Here is a 23,177-nt window from a genome sequence, read left to right on the forward strand (position 1 = left end):
ACACATGCCCCCTGCCATAAATCCTGTTATCTCCAAGATGGTAGCATGTATGATCCCTCCTGCACATAATCCAATACTTTTAAAGACTCTGAGAGGACTTGTAACTGAGGTCCTCTTCCTTCTCATAGCATCTTGTGCTAATATAATTTCTCCCCTCAATTCCTGCCCCCCCAAATATTGTTGTGAAGCCAGAGGCAATTCTTCCCCTCTTCCCCCACTTCTACATCTGCATCTGATGTGATTGCCCAGCTTCTAGATGACCTTTCCATCCACCACAGAGTGCAATGGAGGGATGGAGAGATCCTCCTCTTTCTTCCCCACCTTCAGGCTCTTTTGGCTTACCCCTTTCTTGCCAGGGAGGATGGTTATACAGCAACAAAGGCAGGTGAAGTTCTTATGCAGCAGCCTCATAGAGAAGCAGCCAGGCTGCAAGCAGGAGAAGAACCAGACAGAGGTGGCCCTGCTCATTACAGTGCCTGGCATCTGCTAGAGGAGGTAGTGGCTACAGGGAGCAAGCAGAACAGGAGGTTTTTGCCACATTCACCTCTGGGGAGGGCAGGAGAAGAGGGGGGGAAGTGAGGTACTGTGGGGAGAGGAGTACAGGGAGCAGAGTAGAAAGAATATGGGGCAGAGGAAGATTGCCACCCCTTGCAGGCATCATCATTTCTGTATGCTACTTTTCCACAAAATTGTGTCCAAAGTGGCTCACAACATATCAAACGAACAATGTGTAACAATTCAAAAAATATTAGAAAATTAATAATCATAATATCAATAAGTAAATACAACAAATCAATCCATTCAATATTGTATAAAATACAAGCAAACCTAATTTAACAGCTTAAATTAATCAGAAGAATAATATCAACACAAATATAGAATACTAGCATACAAAACATCACCATGTTCTGGATGATGCAACCTGTGTCTAACAGCTGGATTCACGAATCAATCTTCAAACATCCAGGGACCCCACCCCAACTCTCATCCTGGCTTTCATCCAGACAGGTTGTATGCGCACTACTATCATGGGCTCTCAACCCACACAGCAACCAGTAACTTTCCTTCTACACTTCCCCATCAAGCAACATACTTTCATCTGGCTGGGAACCATAAACATGATCTCACTTTCATGATGCCTTCACCCTCATGATGTGTTTCCTCTGCAGGGTTGACCTATTGACAGCTGCCTGCCATGCTGGTGCAGGCAGCCTTTTAAGATGTTTGATTGCAGGAATACTCCCACCAAGTCAACCACTAGTTATCAAGCTGGGGCCCATTACAAGTTGTCTCACCATGGTTTCACTAAGCAGCAACAAGATTTCTCTTCCAGCAGGGCTGGCACAGTCTGGAGAGATGTGGCTGGCTCTTTCCTCTTCCCCTCTTCAGCTAGCAGATTGGTGGTGCCTTACCTAAATAACTAGCATAGGAAGGAAAGAACTTGTCCCTTGGCTGGGCAGGTGGCTTGTGGCTTCTGGATGTGGAGAGGAAGGAAGGCAGGTGGAGGAAAGGGGGAGTTGCTGGCTGAGATTGACTTGCAGAATATGAGCAACGACTTGCTTCCAAACCACTCCATGTGAAAACTAGAGAGGGAGGGGAGAGGACAGCAGAGGAAAGCTGTCCAGTCCAGTAGAGGAAAGCTGTCCAGTCCAGCATAAAGTCACAACATCTGACCTGAAAGCCTCACCAATCACCACAAGACAAGAAGAGGGACATGACTGAGTGTGGCCATTTGGTGGCAATCAAGGCTGGCCCAAGGTAACTCAAGAAGCCATCCCAGTGGGTGTCAAGGGCTGTGGAATCCAAGAGGTGCTCCCTGGCAGAAAGAGGGGAGGAAGTTTCTCAGTTCAGACACCTAGGACAGATAAATAATGAATGTTTAACTATTTACCTGTTTTTTTTTAAATTAAACACACACTTAATGCTACAAAAAATGACATCCGCAGGAAAATATAATTTGGCATCAGCTGTTCTGCTTTAAATGCCAGGACCAATTTTTAGTCTCAGTCTATCACTGCTCAGAGGGCCAGGGAGCAGAGACATTGATCTGAAGGGATGGGCAGATTCATATGGATGCAGGCATTTGTATGCTTCAAATAGCCAGTCCCAAACCATTTAGGGCTTTAAAGGAAGACACCAGAACCTTAGACTGGGCCTGGAAATGAATAGGCAGCCAATGTAACTGGTGAAGATTAGATGCAATGTTATCTGAATGCCTAGCTTGTTAGCAAGACTCCTCTACAGACGCGTTTCACATTCACAGATTTTAGGACTCTTGTGCATTAGGATCTTTAGACATTGGCAACAGCGTGTCTTGGCAGATTTACTCAGTAACCTATATTCACACAGGTCTTAAACACGGGAATATTTAGTGAGCATACGCACACAGAATCCACACATATATATTTAACACTTCAATGGCAAATAGCTCAGTACCAATACCTATCTATTGACATCAGTGGGGATAGCTCAGTAACAATATGTGTGAGGGAATGGCCACATAAACCTAATCATATCTAAACTCACATACACACTGCATACACACACACAAAGGAGCAAGCACACAAGGCATAAGAGGAGATGGGGTGAGTTCAGCACAGCTGAGGAAGGTACACTAGCTTGCCCTTTTTCTCTCTCTGGGCTCACTTTATAGACTAGGCCTCAGTCATGTACAGCTGGGCAGAATATGGCTTCTGATTCTGAAACACAGTCACACAGAGTCAAAGACAGGCAGAGGGAGCAGATATGGAGGCTACAATTTGTGGGGAAATGACCTCCAGCAGACAGGACAGAGGGCAAGATATACCTTTCCCAGCCTTGGTGGGCAATCTGGAAGTAGAACTGGAGCATGTTGAAATTCCCGGATCAGCCAGGGAAACAACAAATGAAGCAGGCAGGTCCTGAAATGGCTCCTTGAATCTCTGCTTTGGCTAACAACAGTTCAGAGCAAAGCAGGAAAAGTAGTGGAGCCCTGAAAAGAGTTTTAGAAGCAGCTTCAGGAAGCAGGGACCTCTGTTTCAGAATGCAGGGGTTCAGAGATAGTGAAGGAAAAGCAGGGGAGAGTCAGACCCCTGGGTTCTGACTGGCTCAGTGATTCAGCAGGCAATTTCTGGCAGAGTGGTATTCAACAGAGTGGGTGACCAAGACCCAGAGCAGCAAATCAGCAGGTGATTTCAATGTGGAACTGGGCAACTGGAACTCAGAAAATGCGATCCTCTCCTGAAGGGCAAACTTTTACAATTACTTTTGGGATTGCATTGATTAGATTGCCACAGGCCATGTTCTGTGCATATGGCTGGCAACAGCCTCTCAGTTAAGATGACAACCTTAACTCTTTCAGCTACATTTTCCATTGGGTTTCAAGCAGCCTCTTTCACAAATGAGCCAAACTGAAGCAATATTAAAAATATAGGCCATTTTGGGGTGGAGTGTGGTTTATAGGCTCGTAGCCAGCCTGCTAACAATTATTTATTTATTTTATTTATTTATTTAATTTCATTTATAAACCGCCCATAGCCAATGGCTCCCTGGGCGGTGTACAACATACAATAATACAATAAGTCAGCAAAAATCACTAAATATAAAGTACAAATGCATAATAACACTAAGTAATATTTAAGATAACTAAAGCAGTAGAGCATTAAAATACATAAAAGTATATTAAAATGTATTAAAATGCCTGGGAGAATAGGAAGGTTTTAGCCTGGCGCCGAAAGGATAACAACGTAGGCGCCAGGCATACTTCCTCGTGGAGACTGTTCCACAATTCGGGGGCCACCACAGAAAAGGCCCTAGATCTTGTCATTACCCTCCAAGCTTCTCGATGACTCAGTACTCGGAGGAGGGCCTTAGATGTCGAACGAAGTGTACGGGTAGGTTCATAGCGGGAGAGGCGTTCCATCAGGTATTGCGGGCCCACACCGTGTAAGGCTTTATAGGTCAATACCAGCACCTTGAATCTGGCCCGGAAACAAATCGGCAGCCAGTGTAAACGGGCCAGAACAGGTGTAATATGTGAGGACCGATTGGTCCTCATCAATAGTCTGGCTGCTGCGTTTTGCACTAGCTGCAGCTTCCGAACCGTCTTCAAGGGCAGCCCCACGTAGAGTGCATTACAGTAATCCAATCTAGAGGTCACTAGAGCATGAACAACTGAGGCGAGGTCATCACCGCCAAGATAGGGGCGTAGTTGGGCTACCAAACGAAGATGGTAAAATGCATTCCGAGCCACCGAGGCTACCTGAGCCTCGAGTGACAAGGAAGGATCGAAAAGAACCCCCAAACTACGAACCTGTTCCTTCAGGGGGAGTGTAACCCCATTCAGAACAGGATGAACATCCTCCATCCGTGCGGAAAAGGCACTCACCCACAGCGTCTCAGTCTTGTCTGGATTGAGTTTCAGTTTATTAGCTCCCATCCAGTCCATTATCGCGGCCAGGCAACGGTTCAGCACATCAACAGCCTCACCTGAAGAAGATGAAAAGGAGTAATAGAGCTGCGTGTCATCAGCATACTGATGGCAACGCACTCCGAAACTCCGGATGACCGCACCCAGAGGCTTCATGTAGATGTCAAAAAGCATGGGGGACAGAACCGATCCCTGAGGGACTCCACAATGGAGAGTCCAGGGTATTGAGCAATGCTCCCCAAGCACTACCTTCTGGAGACGATCCGCCAAGTAGGAGCGAAGCCACTGCCAAGCAGTACCCCCAACTCCCAACTCCGCGAGTCTCTCCAGAAGGATACCATGGTCGATGGTATCAAAAGCAGCTGAGAGATCAAGGAGAATCAACAGAGTTACACTCCCCTTGTCCCTCTCCCGACAAAGGTCATCGTACAGGGCGACCAAGGCTGTTTCTGTGCCAAAACCGGGCCTAAAACCGGATTGAAATGGATCTAGATAATCGGTTTCATCCAAGAGCGCCTGGAGCTGGCTGGCAACCACCCGTACCAAGACCTTGCCCAGAAATGGAACATTTGCTACTGGTTGATAGTTGTTCAGATTATCTGGGTCCAAGGACGACCTCTTCAAGAGAGGTCTCACTACAGCCTCCTTGAGACAACGAGGGACAACTCCCTCTCTCAAGGAGGCATTGATCACTTCCTTGGCCCAGCCGGCAGTTCCAGCCCGGCTAGCTTTAACTAGCCAAGAGGGGCAAGGGTCCAGTACCGACGTGGTTGCACGCACCAGTCCAAGCATCTTGTCAACTTCCTCAAGCTGCACCGACTGAAACTCATCCAATAATTGAGGACAAGACCGTGATCTAGGTACCTCAATGGGTTCCACTGTCCTAACATTAGAGTTGAGGTCCCTACGGATGCATGCGATTTTATTTTGGAAGTGCCCCGCAAACTCGTTGCAGCGGGCTTCAGATGACTCTGTGATATCGTGAGGGCCAGAGTGTAAAAGCCCACGTACTATCTTGAAAAGCTCCGCTGAGCGGCATAAAGATGATATAATAGTGGAAGCAAAATAACACTTTTTTGCTGCCCTTACCGCTTCTATGTACAACTTAGTGGAGGCACTTACCAAAGCATAATTGCATCCGTCAGGAGTTCGCCTCCATCTGCACTCAAGCCTCCTCCTCTCTTGTTTCATCACTCTCAGCTCCGGGGTATACCACGGAGCTGTATGAGCTCTACATTGAAGGGGGCGTGCAGGAGCGATCGTGTCAACAGCCCAGGTCATTTCCGTATTCCACAGTTCGACCAGGGCCTCGACAGGAGCACTAGTCTTATCAGCCGGAAAATCTCCCAGAGCCTTCTGAAAACCCACAGGATCCATTAGTCTCCGGGAGCGGACCAACTTAATAGGTCCCCCACCTTTGCAGAGGGAAAGGGACGCTGTAAGCCTAAATCTCAGCAGGCGGTGATCTGTCCATGACAATGGGGTAGATGAAAAACACCCCACCTGCAGATCACCATCTCCATGTCCAGTGGCGAAGATCAGATCAAGAGTATGCCCTGACACATGCGTTGGTCCAGTAGAAAATTGAGACAGCCCCATTGTTGTCATGGCGGCAATGAAGTCCTGAGCTGCTCCAGATAAGACAGCCTCGGCATGGATGTTGAAATCCCCCAGTACCAAAAGTCTAGGGGATCCCAACAGCACCTCCGAGACTATCTCGGTCAGCTCAGTTCGGGAAGCTGTTGGGCAGCAAGGTGGGCGGTACACCGGCAGAATTCCCAATCTGTCTCGCTGGCCCAACACAAGGTGGAGACACTCCAAGCCAGTCGCCGTCTGGACAGGGTGCCTGGTGAGAAGAAAAGAACTCTTGTAGACCACAGCGACCCCCCCTCCCTGGCCCTCGGATCTACCACAGTGCTGAACCATATACCCGGGTGGGCAAAGCTGGGAAAGGGTAACTCCTCCCTGCTCCCCCACCCAGGTCTCGGTTATACAAGCCAGGTCGGCGCCCTCATCCACAATTATATCATGGACTAGGGAGGTTTTATTATATACCGACCTGGCATTTAGAAGCAGCACTTGGAGATCCGAGAGCTGGCTGATAGGACAACCCGAAATCCTGTGGGTATGAGGAGAACCGGAACAAGGCACAGACACGACTTGTCTGGGACGAGTTCCCCTTACCTGGCCTGTTCTCCTCCTAACACCATACCTCCCATTACCTGTCACTACGTTAATCGGGGGCCCCAAAAGTCCCCCCGCTACACATAAAATCCTCTCTCCCAGGCACATGTTAAAAACACAAAAATTTCATACACACACACACACTGACATACACACAAACAGTCCTCACTCATACAACACAACAACATAAAAACAACAAATAACAATAATAATGATGGCGACGTCCAGACTCAGGTCAATGATAGAACAATCAAGGCTATAGTAGCAGCGACAATGCCCATGACCAAAGCATCGACGGCAATTCAGTTCCAGGCAATTGACAGATGGTAACAAATGGCAGTGGCAGATGATAGTAGTAGACAGCAATTGGCAGCAACAGCTGATAGTAGCAGGTCGCAGTAGCAGCAGCAGAGATCCAGCCCAGGTGCAGCAGCGAGCAGAGAACAAAACCACCAGGAGCCACCACGCTGGCGAAAGCGACAACAAGCTCTCATAAACATTCTAGTTGCCACATTTTGTACACACTGACGTTTTCAAATACTGTACTATAAGGGCAGCCCCACACAGAGCACATTACAGTAATCCAACCTGGATGTAATCATACCATATGACATTGAGGCAAGGTGTGTCTTCTGTAGATAAGACCACACTTGGTGAACCAGCCAAAGCTTGTAAAAAGTTATCTGGTTACAAACACATTTGCAGACCAGTATTTTATTTCTCAGTTAGTGACCACACTGGTATAAAATACTGCACATCAGTGGGCTGGTGCATGGGGCTAAGGGTCTTTTAAGCATCACATACACCACATGGAGTTTCTACTCAGGTAAGTATTTTTAGTAGTATTCTTTTGGGGGCTATCATATTTAAATTGACCATTAGGCTGCAATCCTTGCTATGCTTTACTTGGTAGTAAATCGTATTGATCTCATTAGGACTCACTTCCAAGTAAACATGCACAGGATTAGGTTGCATGCCCCATTTTCTTAATTTGTCTCCTGTAAAATTCCAGAGAACACTGTATGTAATGGTCTCTCTTGCTAACAAGAGGCTAACTCTTTGTATGTGTCACAAAAAGCTAGAAAGATCTGCTATGGGCTAGACAGCATATTTGCTCAACAAATCACTCTAGGGTTAGGGTTAGGGTTAGGGTTAGTAATAGTAATAAAAAAAAAACAAGGTTTCCCAGACACAATTCCCATCCCCAGTCAAGGGCATTATGTCCTCGGTCTACCCCCTTATTTTCTGTTCTCTCTTGAAATCATAACAGTTTCAAGAGCTATACGGCATATTGCCAGACAGCAATGTTATAAGATATGTTCTTTGTGCAAATGATCCCATGAACTCTCAGAGAATGATACATGTCCATTGTTAAAATGGCTGTATAGAACATCAGATTGCTAAAAAAACTACCAGATAATAGTTCCAGGCTTTTACAAATTGCTGCAATATCTGTTAGCCAGGTCAAGATTCAGTTTCCCAACTCAGGCAAGTAGTTGTAGCTAAGGTCACCTCTCTCTCTCTCCCTCTTGCCCTCCCCCTGCCAATCCTTGCCTAATGGTTTTATAGCCTTCCACCTACTCATGTCTCAGATTGAGCCCCAAAAATGGACTTCAGGGGAACATTTTATGGAATGATTATGTAGGTGGGAAGTGAGTAATGTCAGAGAAAACAGAAGCAATCATAGTTGCTTGCTCATCTCCCAGTCATGTCATTGCCCCAGATTTGTATGTACTGCTTATAATCATGAATCTGGACCTGAGGAACGTACATGCTGGGTTGATTCTTTGACAATGTAATGGCGTCAGTAAGTCTGAGAGATGGGGTTGCACTTGTAAATTATTGCAATGCACACAAAAGCATAACATAGTATAACTACTTACTAAGCAGATTTTCATTCTGAGGCTGGATTGGAGTATCTAGGGATTTGTCTGCTGATACCTCTTTCATGATTCTGTGGGAGATTGGAGAAATATTCATAAGCTTGTATAAAAATCAATAGGAGAAGACCTTTGGAAGAGCAATATTTATTTATTTATTTAAAATATTTCTGTCCCTCCCTTCTACCCCACAGTGGGGCACTCATGGTGGCTTACAATAAAGTCACACACACACATAATAAAATTATACAAAATAAAAACACAAGACAACACAGTAAGTTAAAATACATAAAATACAATTATTTAAAATACATAAAAACTTAAAAAACAATAAGCATATATATACAAACAAACTGAGAAACCTACATGTATATATATGAGTACTTATATGGGGAAACAATAGTAAAAACCACAAGATAAAAATTAAAAAAGAAAAATTGAAAATTGAAAACGCAGAGACAGTATCAGACTCACCCATCAGACCCTCTCAAAGGCTCACCGGTACAAGATAGTTTTTAGGAGTTTCCAGAAAACCATCAGGGAGGGAGCAAAATGGGCTTCTCGAGGCAGTGAATAAGGGATGCTAAAAAAGAATTTGAGGAGCATATTGCTAAGAACATAAAAACCAACAACAAAAAATTCTATAAATACATTCAAAGCAGGAGACCATCTAGGGAGGCGATTGGACCCTTGGATGATAAGGGAGTCAAAGGTGTACTAAAGAACGATAAGGAGATTGCAGAGAAGCTAAATGAATTCTTTGCATCTGTCTTCACAGTGGAAGATATAGGGCAGATCCCTGAACCTGAACTAACATTTGCAGGAAGGGATTCTGAGGAACTGAGACAAATAGCGGTAACGGGAGAGGAAGTTCTAGGCTTAATAGACAATATAAAAATTGACAAATCACCAGGCCCGGATGGCATCCACCTGAGAGTTCTCAAAGAACTCAAATGTGAAATTGCTGATCTGCTAACTAAAATATGTAACTTGTCCCTCGGGTCCTCCTCCGTGCCTGAGGACTGGAAAGTGGCAAATGTAACGCCAATCTTCAAAAAGGGATCCAGAGGGGATCCCGGAAATTACAGGCCAGTTAGCTTAACTTCTGTCCCTGGAAAACTGGTAGAAAGTATGATTAAAGCTAGATTAACTAAGCACATAGAAGAACAAGCCTTGCTGAAGCAGAGCCAGCATGGCTTCTGCAAGGGAAAGTCCTGTCTCAGTAACCTATTAGAATTCTTTGAGAGTGTCAACAAGCATATAGATAGAGGTGATCCAGTGGACATAGTGTACTTAGACTTTCAAAAAGCGTTTGACAAGGTACCTCACCAAAGACTTCTGAGGAAGCTTAGCAGTCATGGAATAAGAGGAGAGGTCCTCTTGTGGATAAGGAATTGGTTAAGAAGCAGAAAACAGAGAGTAGGAATAAACGGACAGTTCTCCCAATGGAGGGCTGTAGAAAGTGGAGTCCCTCAAGGATCGGTATTGGGACCTGTACTTTTCAACTTGTTCACTAATGACCTAGAATTAGGAGTGAGCAGTGAAGTGGCCAAGTTTGCTGACGACACTAAATTGTTCAGGGTTGTTAAAACAAAAAGGGATTGCGAAGAGCTCCAAAAAGACCTCTCCAAACTGAGTGAATGGGTGGAAAAATGGCAAATGCAATTCAATATAAACAAGTGTAAAATTATGCATACTGGAGCAAAAAATCTGAATTTCACATATACGCTCATGGGATCTGAACTGGCAGTGACCGACCAGGAGAGAGGCCTCGGGGTTGTAGTGGACAGCACGATGAAAATGTCGACCCAGTGTGCGGCAGCTGTGAAAAAGGCAAATTCCATGCTAGCGATAATTAGGAAAGGTATTGAAAATAAAACAGCCGATATCATAATGCCGTTGTATAAATCTATGGTGCAGCCGCATTTGGAATACTGTGTACAGTTCTGGTCGCCTCATCTCAAAAAGGATATTATTGAGTTGGAAAAGGTTCAGAAGAGGGCAACCAGAATGATCAAGGGGATGGAGCGACTCCCTTACAAGGAAAGGTTGCAGCATTTGGGGCTTTTTAGTTTAGAGAAAAGGCGGGTCAGAGAAGACATGATAGAAGTGTATAAAATTATGCATGGCATTGAGAAAGTGGATAGCGAAAAGTTCTTCTCCCTCTCTCATAATACTAGAACTCGTGGACATTCAAAGAAGCTGAATGTTGGAAGATTCAGGACAGACAAAAGGAAGTACTTCTTTACTCAGCGCATAGTTAAACTATGGAATTTGCTCCCACAAGATGCAGTAATGGCCACCAGCTTGGATGGCTTTAAAAGAAGATTAGACAAATTCATGGAGGACAGGGCTATCAATGACTACTAGCCGTGATGGCTGTGCTCTGCCACCCTAGTCAGAGGCAGCATGCTCTGAAAACCAGTTGCCGGAAGCCTCAGGAGGGGAGAGTGTTCTTGCACTCGGGTCCTGCTTGCGGGCTTCCCCCAGGCACCTGGTTGGCCACTATGAGAACAGGATGCTGGACTAGATGGGCCACTGGCCTGATCCAGCAGGCTCTTCTTATGTTTCTTATGTTCTTATGAATTCTAAAGCCTAGGAGCCACAACTGAAATGGTTCTCTCTCACGTGTCTGTCAGTCTGACATCTTTAATTCCAGGCAGGCAGAGGAGAACAGAGGCAGATGATCTTAAATCCAGGGCAGGAGCATATGGGCGCAAGCAGTCCTTCAGTACACTGGTCTAAGGCCATTTAAGGCTTTAAAGGTCAAAACCAGCACTTTGAATTGGTCCCAGAAACAAATTGGGAGCCAATGGAGTCAATAAATCACAAGGGTAATATGCTCCCTGCGCCGTGCTCCAGTTAACATTCTGGCTGCAGCATTTTGAACCAGCTGTAGTTTTCGAACCGTTTTCAAAGGCAGCCCTACGTAGAGTGTGTTATAATAGTCAAGACTAGATGTCACCAAAGCATGTGTCACTGTGGCCAAGTCAACTGCTTCCAGGAACGGACGCAGCTGGTAGACCTTTTTAAGATGTCCAAAAGCACTCCTAGCCACTGCAGCCACCTGAGATTCAAGCAGCAGGGCAGGATCCAAGAGAACTCCCAAACTGCGAACCTGCTTCTTCAAGGGAAGTGCAACCCCATCCAGAATAGGTTGCAACCCTATCCATGGTGCAGTTTTCCTCTTGGCCAGCAACACTTCTGTCTTATCTGGATTAAGTTTGTTTGTTTTCCCACATGCAGCCTTTTACAGCCTCCAGACACCAGTTTAGGATGAGTACTCCCTCCCTGCACTCAGAAGGTAAGGAGAGATAGAGTTGAGTGTCATCAGCATATTGATGACATTGTACTCCAAATCTCCATATGACCTCTCCCAGCGGTTTCATATAGATGTTGAAAAGCATGGGACACAGAACCCTGCGGGACCCCTTAGGCCAAAGGCATAGTCAATGATATCAAAGGCTGCCGAGAGGTCCAGCAGCACCAACAGGGATGCACTCCCCCTGTCTGATGCCCAGCATGGGTCATCAACCAGGGCGACCAAGGCAGTATCTGTCCCATGACCAGGCCTCAATCTACCTGATTAAAGGTGAATCTACCTAATTTGCACTATTTGAAACAGAAAGTCAACTGAAACACAGCCAATATATCCAAATTCTGCAATGCAATTCCACAAATGTGTACAAAGATGTGCAGGGTAAGGCAAAGTGCATAAAAATGCATATATTCATGAAAATAATATTATAATGCATTTCATTTAGGGAAAATACAAACGTGTAGATTAAAAGTTCACTGATGAATTTTCATGGGGACTTTTTAAAAAAACCTACAAACTGATATGGAAATATGGAGAACTGAACTTGGAAAAAGAAGATTGGAAAAATGAGAAACTGAGAGAAACCAAAACTGACATATTTGCCCATCCCTAGTGAAGCCTCCTCTTTAATGGAAATCTGAGGATAAGAGTCCACTAAAAGAAAGAGAGGGAAATTGTCAGCAAAATGGAAGAAAGGTCTAAGTGCCAAAACTCTAGTGCTTGGGCAAGACTGTCTGAGGTAGCCCTTGCCTCTGAACAGCTATTCCTTCCCATGGGCTGGGAAGAGATGGAAGATGATGATTAGCATTTATTGCCTGCTCTTTACCCACAGGTCCCAGGGCAGGTCACAACAACTTTAAAATACAGCATTAAAAACAATTAAAACCAACCAGAATCCCAAAATAGAGTGGGTCCCAAAACCATACATCTCAGGTGTCAAGCGCCAGGGTAAACAGCTGTGTCTGAAGCATTTGCCCAAAGCTGTACAGTTGGGATGCCAGACGCACCTCAATGGGGAGGGAGTTCCACAATTTAGGGACCACCACAGAGAATGCTCTGTCCAGGGCAATCACCACCCAAGCTTCTGAGGGTGGTGGAACTACCAAAAGGGCCCCCTCTGCTGATCTCAGCACCTGAGAGGTCTGTAGGGAAGAAGGCAGTCTTTCAGATATTTGGGATTAAGTTTCTTCCAGGCCCACTGTGCACCACTGCAGAAAGATGGCTCCTGATAGTACTTTGGACTGCTTAGCTCTGCCCTGCATTTTCTCTCTGCTTGTTGCTCAGCTGAGTGTCTAGTCTACCTCCTTCTTCCTGTCCTTTGGGGGAGAAGGAGGAATTCCAGAGTTCTTCCTCCCCTTTCATTCTGCCCATCTCTGTCTCCCAGTTCCTGCTGCTGGCTCCAGCCTGCATTGTCTTTGCACAGTGGGTAGGCCAATTGTGGATGGGGTTGGCATTTTTCCCATGGGGCAAGGCCAGGTGACTAGGATACAATACCTGCTGAGGTTAATGAACATGTACGGAAGGGACAATACTGTAATTGTTAATGCAGTAGTGGGGATCCTGTGGCCTTCCAGGTGTTGCTGGACTCCAACCCCCACCATCCCTGTCCATTGGCCATGGTAGCTGGGGCTGAGGAAGTCCAACAACATCTGGAGGGCCACAGGTTCCTCATCCCTGCCTTAAAGGTTTAAGCAGGCCTGGCACCAGTGGGTGGCCAGTGGACACTGGCTAAGGGACTCTGGAATGTGGCCGAAGGCTCTGTGGGAGGGTGGAGCTCCTGCCCTGTGATCCCCTGCCAGCCTTGGTTGCAGGGCATGCTCACAAATCACAACCGAACACTGGCATTGATCATGGAGTGGGAGCTCCACTCTCCCAGGCAACACCATCCTGGGGCGCACTTAAATATGTCTGGTCATGCCATCTCTTGTGTTGTTGCAACATCCCTTGTGTCGCCCCCTTTGCCATCTTGGGTGATGGCAGGCATACACCTCATCTCAAAAAGGATATTATAGAGTTGGAAAAGGTTCAGAAGAGGGCAACCAGAATGATCAAGGGGATGGAGCAACTCCCTTACAAGGAAAGGTTGCAGCATTTGGGGCTTTTTAGTTTAGAGAAAAGGTGAGTCAGAGAAGACATGATAGAAGTGTATAAAATTATACATGGCATTGAGAAAGTGGATAGAGAAATTTTTTTCTCCCTCTCTCATAATACTAGAACTCGTGGACATTCAAAGAAGCTGAATGTTGGAAGATTCAGGACAGACAAAAGGAAGTACTTCTTTACTCAGCGCATAGTTAAACTATGGAATTTGCTCTCACAAGATGCAGTAATGGCCACCAGCTTGGATGGCTTTAAAAGAAGATTAGACAAATTCATGGAGGACAGGGCTATCAATGGCTACTAGCCGTGATGGCTGTGCTCTGCCACCCTAGTCAGAGGCAGTATGCTTCTGAAAACCAGTTGCCGGAAGCCTCAGGAGGGGAGAGTGTTCTTGCACTGCTTGTGGGCTTCCCCCAGGCACCTGGTTGGCCACTGTGAGAACAGGATGCTGGACTAGATGGACCACTGGCCTGATCCAGCAGGCTCTTCTTATGTTCTTAATGTGGCAATGCAAGAGGTGGTATGGCTGGGTACATTTAAGCAAGGGGGAGCCAAGGGCCTGCTGTGGTCTGGTGCCGGCCCTGGGTTTAAGTGCGATTCTCTGCATTCTAAGGGTCCTTCAGTCCAGTGGGCAAAAAAAGATACCTGCTGCCTTCTTTGAAACTTGTAAGTCAGGAGTGAGAAACCTTTGGCCCTCCAGATATTGCTGAACTACAACTCCTATCAGCCCTCATAAGCATGGCCAGGGATGATGGGAGTTGTGGTTCACCAACATCTGGATTGCCAAAGGTTCCCCTCACCTGCTGTAAATTGTTTCTAGCTAAACAGCAACATGATTGCAAATCTAAGGTCATTGGTTCAATCTTAATTCTGTTTTTATTTCTATTATGGTAAGTTTCCTATAGTATGATCCTGAATATGTCTATTTGGAAGAAAGCCTCATTAAGTCCAATACTCCCTAGAAAGATTGCTACCTGCATTTTCTATCACAGCAGAAATTAAACCAGGTTCACATTCTTTGGATTAAAACTCCAGGATTATGAAAATAATCAAGCATACATCTTCCCCCTACATAGCACTAATATTGTCCCAATAGTATTACAGCTCACATCATGCTAGAAAACCTAGTTCTCATTTCCTGCTAGTCCCCTGGGGGTAGGAAAGAACATCCTGTTCTTCTAATAGCATGAGCCAAACAACAACTATTGGCTGGGACAGGAATCAAATCAAATTGATAGTATATGAAAAGACAAGACAATACTAATCCTGGATTCAGATTACATAAATGTAATAAGAGCAAAACAGATCTTTTGGAATCCATTATTTATAAACTCCAGCCTCATGGAAGCTTAGCTGGGAGTTCATAGTATTATTATTATTATTTATTACATTTGTATACTGCCCCATATCCGAAGCTCTCTGGGCGGTTTACAACAATTAAAAATGTTAAAAAGAAATATACAAATTTAAAAATACTTAAAAAAAAAATTAAAAACACATGCTAAAATGCCTGGGAGAAGAGGAAAGTCTTGACCTGGCGCCAAAAATACAACAGTGTTGGCGCCAGGCACACCTCATCAGGGAGATCATTCCATAATTTGGGGACCACCACTGAGAAGGCCCTCTCCCTTGTTGCCACCCTCCGAACTTCCCTCGGAGTAGGCACCCGGAGGAGGGCCTTTGATGTTGAGCGTAGTGTACGGGTGGGTTCGTGTCAGGAGAGGCGTTCCATCAGGTATTGTGGTCCCAAGCCATGTCAGTTCAGTTCAGTAGTGAAAATATCGAGGTGTTATCCTATGAATGATCACTTATGATGCTGAAGAAAAGCAACACCCAAAGTTTAGGGTGTCTGATGCAGTACTTTACCCAGGGACCCAAGTGTGTGTGTGTGGGGGGGGTGTGTGAGTGGGTGGGTTTGCATGGAGGGGAGAGATTACAGCTATTGGTGGGGTGGAGGAGGGGACAACCAATTCTATTCCAGTTTGAAAGGTAGGCAGTGGAATTCAATAACTATGTAGGGAAAGTATTGCAGTTCTGTTTAATCACTCTAGTTCTCTATGGGTCCCTCCAAATAAGCTTTTTAGCATGTATTCATGATGATTTCTGCTCAGCATGCTATCAGGATAGTCAAACATGACCCCACTTTCAATACCGTTTATGCCTGCAAAAGTTATTTTGGAGCAGGGCACATAGGTTCATTTCCAATCTTTGCCTATCCCATAACATCCTGCTGACAAAACTTTTATATCACAAACGTTCCAGTATATTTTTGTTCTGCTTTTGTTGCTCTATAGCTCTTTCAGACACCATTAATGTGGTAGCAATGGGGAACCATAACAGAACAAACAAAAGCAGAATAAATCCACCACTAATGTGCTATTATTGCATCAAGAATATATTGCAGAATACATCCACTGTAAAACACCTGTTTGGAGGAGTCCTTTATGTTTGCAAGGGAAAGGGTTATGGGTACCAAATCTCTCAGGTCTTTATACAGACTGCATGTCTTTTTCACAAACAATATGGCTCTTTAACAAAGGTTGTTTCTAGACAGGAGTTTCTTGTGGGATCATTGCTGCTCATGCATGCAAGTGTTCTGCAATATCCACACAACATTGTTGGCATCAATATGCCAGACCATATTCCCACCCCCCAATTTAATTCAGAATTTACCCTTTCCTGGAAAACCTGTTAAGTTTTTAAAAAGCAAAACAAAACCTGCTGCTACTGTTCCAGTTAGGATATCTAAATGACCTGTTTGCAATTTAAGTCCCAACTGGAAACACCCTGAAAAGAGGCATCTCACTGAAAGCATTAGTGCGTACTTCCACAAATTATGTTCAGGTGATAGATTGCAAAATGAAGTTCTAGATTATTTTTAAACAGAAGGTTTGAGTACCCGTTGAGTTGGCAAATAGATATCTCTGTTTAAGTATGTGTGAGTCTCTGTCTGCACACAACCAGCTGATCTAAGCAGATGCCACATCTCTGGATTTCACTTTGATCAAGAATGTTTGCCTCCCATGAGGGAAAAACCTTCTCCCCCCCAGCTGTAAAGTAACACTTGTGGATTTCATGCCTCTATAACAGGCTTGGTGTACTTGTGTATTTGTTTTACCTGGATTCTCTGGGTGCTTCCAGATGACCTGAACATTCATCCTGATTTGTTTGCAGGGAGATAAAATGATATGGGTTATTTAATTAGCATTCATTCTGATTGGCTGTAGGGAGGTTAGATTATATTGAATTAAAGCAAGTGTTATCCCATATTTTCCAGTGCATTTTCCCATCACTTCCCTTACCGTGAAAAGTCTGATCTTTTGGGGAAGCGAGTTTGCAGCACCACACCTCCCAATGAACTATAATCATGCAACCTGAATTTGCCAGTATGTGATACTGAATCCCACCCCAGAGTCTGGAAGCACCCTTTTTCTCCACTATGACTACCAATTATTCAGTGAGGTACCAATCTTCAACTCTAAATTCAGCAAATTATTTAAATATAATGGAAGAGTTACTCTTATTATAATAAAAACAACCTTGATGAAGCAGACAAAGATTCCAATATTGTAACACAGTGTTCTTTAACTTTGGGACCCCAGATGTTGTTGGACTGTACCTCCCATGATCCCTTGACCAGTGGCTAAATTGGCTGGGGATGGTGGGAGTTGTACCCCAAGAATATCTAGGGACCCAAAGTTGAAGAACAGTGCCTAACATTGACTAGTATCAGAAGAAGAGTTCAACTGCACAGATTACTAATGGATATCTCCACTGCATTTTTACCTGGTTATATGAATCTTGAGCACCTTGTCTACCAGGTTGTGCTACACCCCCCCATCTTCCATTACTTTGGCTAATCCTTTGTAGAATCTAGTTACATTCTTGGCTTTTATTACAATCTCTGTTAGTGGGTCTTTCAGATCAATTTTGCCCTGTATGAAAACATTGCTTCTATTATTTTAATTAGTTTCCCCTAAGTTCAAGCAGATAAATATCTTGCTGCCTCATTCCTTGGCTGCCTTATTCGAGCATCCAGCATATTAAAATGGCTACATTGTGGAAACAAAGATGGTAGTGTCAAGCCTAGAGATCCAGGTTTGACAACTCCCTATGGCCCCATCTGCACCATACATTTAAAGCAGTATTTAAACACTTTAAACACTTTAAACCACTTTAAACAGTCATGGCTTCCTCACCAAAATCCTGGGAGCTGTAGTTTGTTAAGGGTACTGAGAGTTGTTAAGACCACACCCTACTCCCCTCACAGAGCTACAGTTCTCAGTGTTCCCTGGAAAGAGGGATTGATTGTTAAACCACTCTGGGAATTGTAGCTCTGTGAGGGGAATGAAAATGAAAATGGACTGCCTTCAAGTCAATCCCGACTTATGGCGACCCTATGAATAGGGCAGCATTTCCCCACTAGTGGGCCACCATATGTTGTTGGACCACAGTTCCCATCTTTCCTGACCATTGGCAATGCTGGCTGAGGCTGATGGGAGTTGTGGCCCAACAACATCTGGTGGCCCACTAGTTGGGAAAGGCTGGAATAGGGTTTTCATGGTAAGTGATATTCAGAGGGGGTTTACCACTGCCTCCTCTGTGAGGGGAATAGAGGTCTTCTAATAGCTCTCAGCACCATCCTTAAACTGAAGTTCCCAGGATTCTTTGAGGGAAGCCACAACTGTTTAAAGTGATATAATACTACTTTAAATGTATACTGCAGATAGGGTCTGTGCTTCTAATGCTGCAATCCCATAGCTGCTTACCAGAGCTTGGAAAAGTTACTTTTTTGAACTACAACTCCCATCATCCCCAGCCAGCATGGCTACTGGATTCGGCTGATGGGAGTTGTAGTTCAAAAAAGTAACTTTTCCAAGCTCTGCTGCTTACCTGAAAGCAAGCAGGACTCAATTCAGAGTAGGTATAGGATAGCACTGAAGGTCTCACTGTTTAATTTCAGCCCTCACTAATTAAAATTGATTGCTATTTTCTGTTGATTGATCTAAAGACTGAACCGATTAAAGGTTGCAGACCTTTTTTTTAGTTCGTAGTGTGACATTTTTGTCTCAACAGAATCAACTGAGTTCTTCCTTCAGTATCTTAATCATCCCCCCAGTTTCAAAAGTTAATAGATTTTAGACAAATAAGGAATATTACACACTTTCTTTTAAATAAAATGTCACTATCACCTGACATTCACCTACAGTCTCCTCTTTCTTTTGTCTCTGGATAAAATATCCCCACCTCATTTTCCCCTCCCAATCCTATTACTGCTCTCTTTTGATTACTACCTCTTTTAACACTTCTCATTCCAACCAGCTAAATTTTACTGTCATGAGCCATCTGTGGTATTCATTTCAGTCAGGTCTAGCCTTCTGTTGCATCGCCTTGGCAACAGGATTTTGTAATGAGGCACCAGTTTTGAACTTACCCGTTTATAACAATATGCACCCAGCATGTTTTACTCACTAACACATCAGGTTGCCATGACAACTGTTCAAAATATAACCTCACCTCCCTTGCTGCAGCACCTACCAGCTAGTACCGAGATTATCTCAATCTGCAGAATGTCAATTCTGAGTTCATTAATATTTTCTAAATGAGACCAATAGCAAATAGTGAAGTTACTAAAGAATCAGAAAGGAGCTAAATACATACAGTAATTTGGTCATCAGTTCAATTGACAGAAAGATAAATTTCATAGCAGAGACATGAAAGGATCACTGAAGGCTGGGAGAATCAACGTTGGGTGGGGGGGACTGCCTTCAAGTCAATTCCGACTTATGGGCGACCCTATGAATAGGGTTTTCATGGTAAGCGGTATTCAGAGGGGGTTTACCATTGCCTCCCTCTGAGGCTGAGAGGCAGTGACTGGCCCAAGGTCACCCAGTGAGCTTCATGGCTGTGTGTGGATTTGAACCCTGGTCTCCCAGGTCGTAGTTCAACACCTTAACCGAAGGAGAAAGTAAATATTTCAAAGTCTTAAATAGGTATTCACAAGATCATGGAATGTGGATTACTCCCAGGTAAGTCTATACAGGGTTGCAGCTAGGGTTGCCAGGTCGGGACCATTCAAAAACCTGAGAAAATGGGGGCGGGCCCTAGTGACGTCACGGGGCAGGCCCTAGTGACGTCACGGGGCAGGCCCTAGTGACGTCACGGGGCAGGCCCTAGTGACGTCATTAAACGTGATACATTGTATCAACCACAGTTGCTTGGAGCATACCATTCAAAAAAAAAATTCTCTGATCAGAGATTAAAATAGATTCTTACCTAAAATACGGTGTTCCTAGGTCCATCTGAAGTGACAAGGTCATTCTTTCTCACAAGCTTAGGGAGTATGGATGGAAAATGGAAATGGAATGCCTTCAAGTCGATCCCGACTTATGGTGACCCTATGAATAGGGTTTTCATGGTAAGAGGTATTCAGAGGTGGTTTACCATTGCCCTCCTCTGACTTTAGACATGTATACTTTGGACACATAATGAGAAGACATGATTCATTAGAAAAGACAATAATACTGGGAAAAACAGAAGGGAGTAGAAAAAGAGGAAGACCAAACAAGAGATGGATTGATTCCATAAAGGAAGCCACAGACCTGAACTTGCAAGATCTGAACAGGGTGGTTTACGACAGATGCTATTGGAGGTCACTGATTCATAGCGTTGCCATAAGTCGTAATCCACTTGAAGGCACATAACACACACATACAATATGAAGAGAGATTCCATTCTATGCTTATATGTAATTAACGTATGAAAGTGATTGTCACATAACGTCTACTAGGATATAAGGGTAGACTTATAGTTGGCTAATAGCATCATTAGGCAGAAGTGAAATCTCCATATTTTTAGAGATGATACAGTACATCTGACTACCAGGCATAAAGGAACCTAGGGGAAAGAGATCATCATGTCATGCTTGAAAAATTCTCGTGTCTTCTGGCTGGCAACTATCGAAAGAGAAAGTTCTGAATCAGATGCATCATTGTTCTGATACTGCATGGCAATTTTGTTGGAGTAGTGGAGGAATTGGTCAGAATTTAATAATCAGAATTTGGTGATGCAAGCCATGTTGCATATATGACACCCTGTCTTCTAATGATGAAAGTTTCTTGATGTTTAATGCTAGAAGAGTAAGAGACATGACATCCCATCCCATCCTGTGGCTCAGTGCAACATACAGTAAAGTGATGTTAGTTGTGCACCCAGCTATATCATTGCAATGGGCAGTTTGCATCTTGAGTGCTCACCTGGGTTTTTGCTCAACATGTTTCAGATTTTTTTTGGAGGGGAGCAGAATTTGGAAAACATTGTTTCTTGTCACAGAGTTGGGAAAGCAACTTGGGATGTGTAGGAAAAAATAGAAGCAATAATTTAGAGACAGAGGAACCCAAATGTAGAATCCTAGGGAGGAATTTTTGCTGACTGAAGACCTATTTTCTTGAACACCGCTACTTGGATGGGAACTCTACCCAATTCTTTTTCTATTTATTTACTACATTTGTATTTTGCCTTTCCTCCAAGGAGTTCAGGGTGGCATACATGGACTGACTCAAGAACACCTAGTGAGCTTCACGGCTGAGTGGGGGTTTGAACACTGGTCTATAGTCTACTACTCTAACCACTACATCACACTGGCTCTCTGGTGCTTATAAAAAAATTTACCATGCTGGTTCTGTAATTGCCTATCTGCAGCATGGGCAAGTAAGGGACAAGTATGTTCTGAAGTTGTTACTACAGATGACTGTGTATATGCCTTGGGTTAGCATTACATCTGTTGCTGCTCTGAATAGGAAAGGCCAAATGCTCTTTTGCCACTGAATGACTTAGTGCAAAAGTCACATCTACAGAAGGTGATGGAAAGAGAATGAGTTGGGGGGAATCAAGAAGATACAGATGTATCTCCATGCTTTATAAAACAGTATTCAAGCTTTCTACAGCAGTGGATATGGGCAAAATATACTGGAAGGTCTCAATTTGTTGACATCACTAAATCCCTTATTCTTTCCCTTGATACAGTATTATCATGTTCCCTGTTTGAGGAATGTGGAATACCACTCCCAATGGAAATTACCCTGCAATTTTCCAGTTTCCCAATTTTTAGCTTGTGTGCACACATTTTATTTTCTCTGTTTTCTAATCTTTCCAGTCCTTATTAAATGTGAAGTATTTCTGGGTCTGTACTTTCTCCGTATTCTTTCTTAATAGGGACTGGATGAACTGTACAAAGAGATTGTGTTTGGTTTTCTAAGTCAGGCCACCTCTCTTTAGATTACAGGGATAGTTTGCAGAGGCAATGTACCGTTATGTCAAAATTTAATTAAAAATTGAATGATGCAGTGGAATATGAAGCATGTGCTTCCTGATTCTTATTAGGTCTGGAGTCTATGGTGAACCTGCCTTGAAGTAAGTTAAAATAGCACAAAGACACTGCAGGTGCAGCCAGGAACAGAACTCAACTTTTCCTTAACTGATGTTTGAATACTGAGGTGTAGACTTCTAAGCATGGGATGTGGCCTAATGACGCTTTTGCAGGGGAAGGTATAATCCAAGAGCATAACATTTTTTGAGCAGGTGAAGCTTTGTAGGAGAAAATAAATGGAATGCAAAGAGGCTTCAGATCAGCGTTAAGAGTTTTAAATCTGGATAATGTGCAGAGGCATGTTATTTTGCCTGCACTTGGAAACTAGGCAAAGATGGCAAGAATGAGCCTTTCCATAACTATTTCCTGTGGGTTTTTTGTTTAGTATGTTTATCAAACAAGGAATTTGGGGAGATTGTTCATTGCTTTAGGTAGAAGTGGTGGTCTTAACATGATGGCATACTGTATCTAATGTCTGGCTCTACTTCTGTAAATTAAGAGAGCTGCCTTATAGATAAATACATACCACATTGTCCTTGCCTCAAGAGAGCTCCCAGTCACCAAAGAACAGTGAAGTGGTACAATGAAAGAGAAAATAGGGATTCAGTACAAATGTAGATTGCTTCCATCATCATGATCTAGAATTCTAACTTCTTGGTCTGCCTTTTCACATTTTTCTGATGAAAGGGAAGTATCCTCAGGATTTTTTTATATTGAGTCCAGTTCAGGCATAGCATCAAGGAGGAGATTTTAAAGTTGTGTAGATCCTCCATAAACTAATGGCTTGTGGATGACTATAAGGACAGCACCATGTAAAGATTTGGTAGTCAAGCTTGAACAAATCGAAGTTTCTGTTTGGTTATTTTACCCTCCCAACTGTGATTTCAACATTCAGATTAAAACAAGGTTTGGAAACTT

The 23,177-nt window shown here is 43.9% G+C and overlaps 1 long non-coding RNA gene across 1 annotated transcript; it reads right to left on the bottom strand.

Moving 5' to 3' along the window:
• Positions 1-218: 218 nt before the first annotated feature.
• LOC133389078 (uncharacterized) lies at positions 219-17,050 on the bottom strand. Its single transcript, XR_009764023.1, has 4 exons — positions 17,010-17,050; positions 8,947-9,055; positions 8,476-8,546; positions 219-1,855 (listed from the first exon to the last, which is right to left on the bottom strand). It is a non-coding gene; the product is annotated as an uncharacterized LOC133389078 (long non-coding RNA).
• Positions 17,051-23,177: the final 6,127 nt, after the last annotated feature.

Source organism: Rhineura floridana, chromosome 7, assembly GCF_030035675.1.
Source record: "Rhineura floridana isolate rRhiFlo1 chromosome 7, rRhiFlo1.hap2, whole genome shotgun sequence".
In the NCBI taxonomy this organism is placed as follows: Eukaryota; Metazoa; Chordata; class Lepidosauria; order Squamata; family Rhineuridae; genus Rhineura; species Rhineura floridana.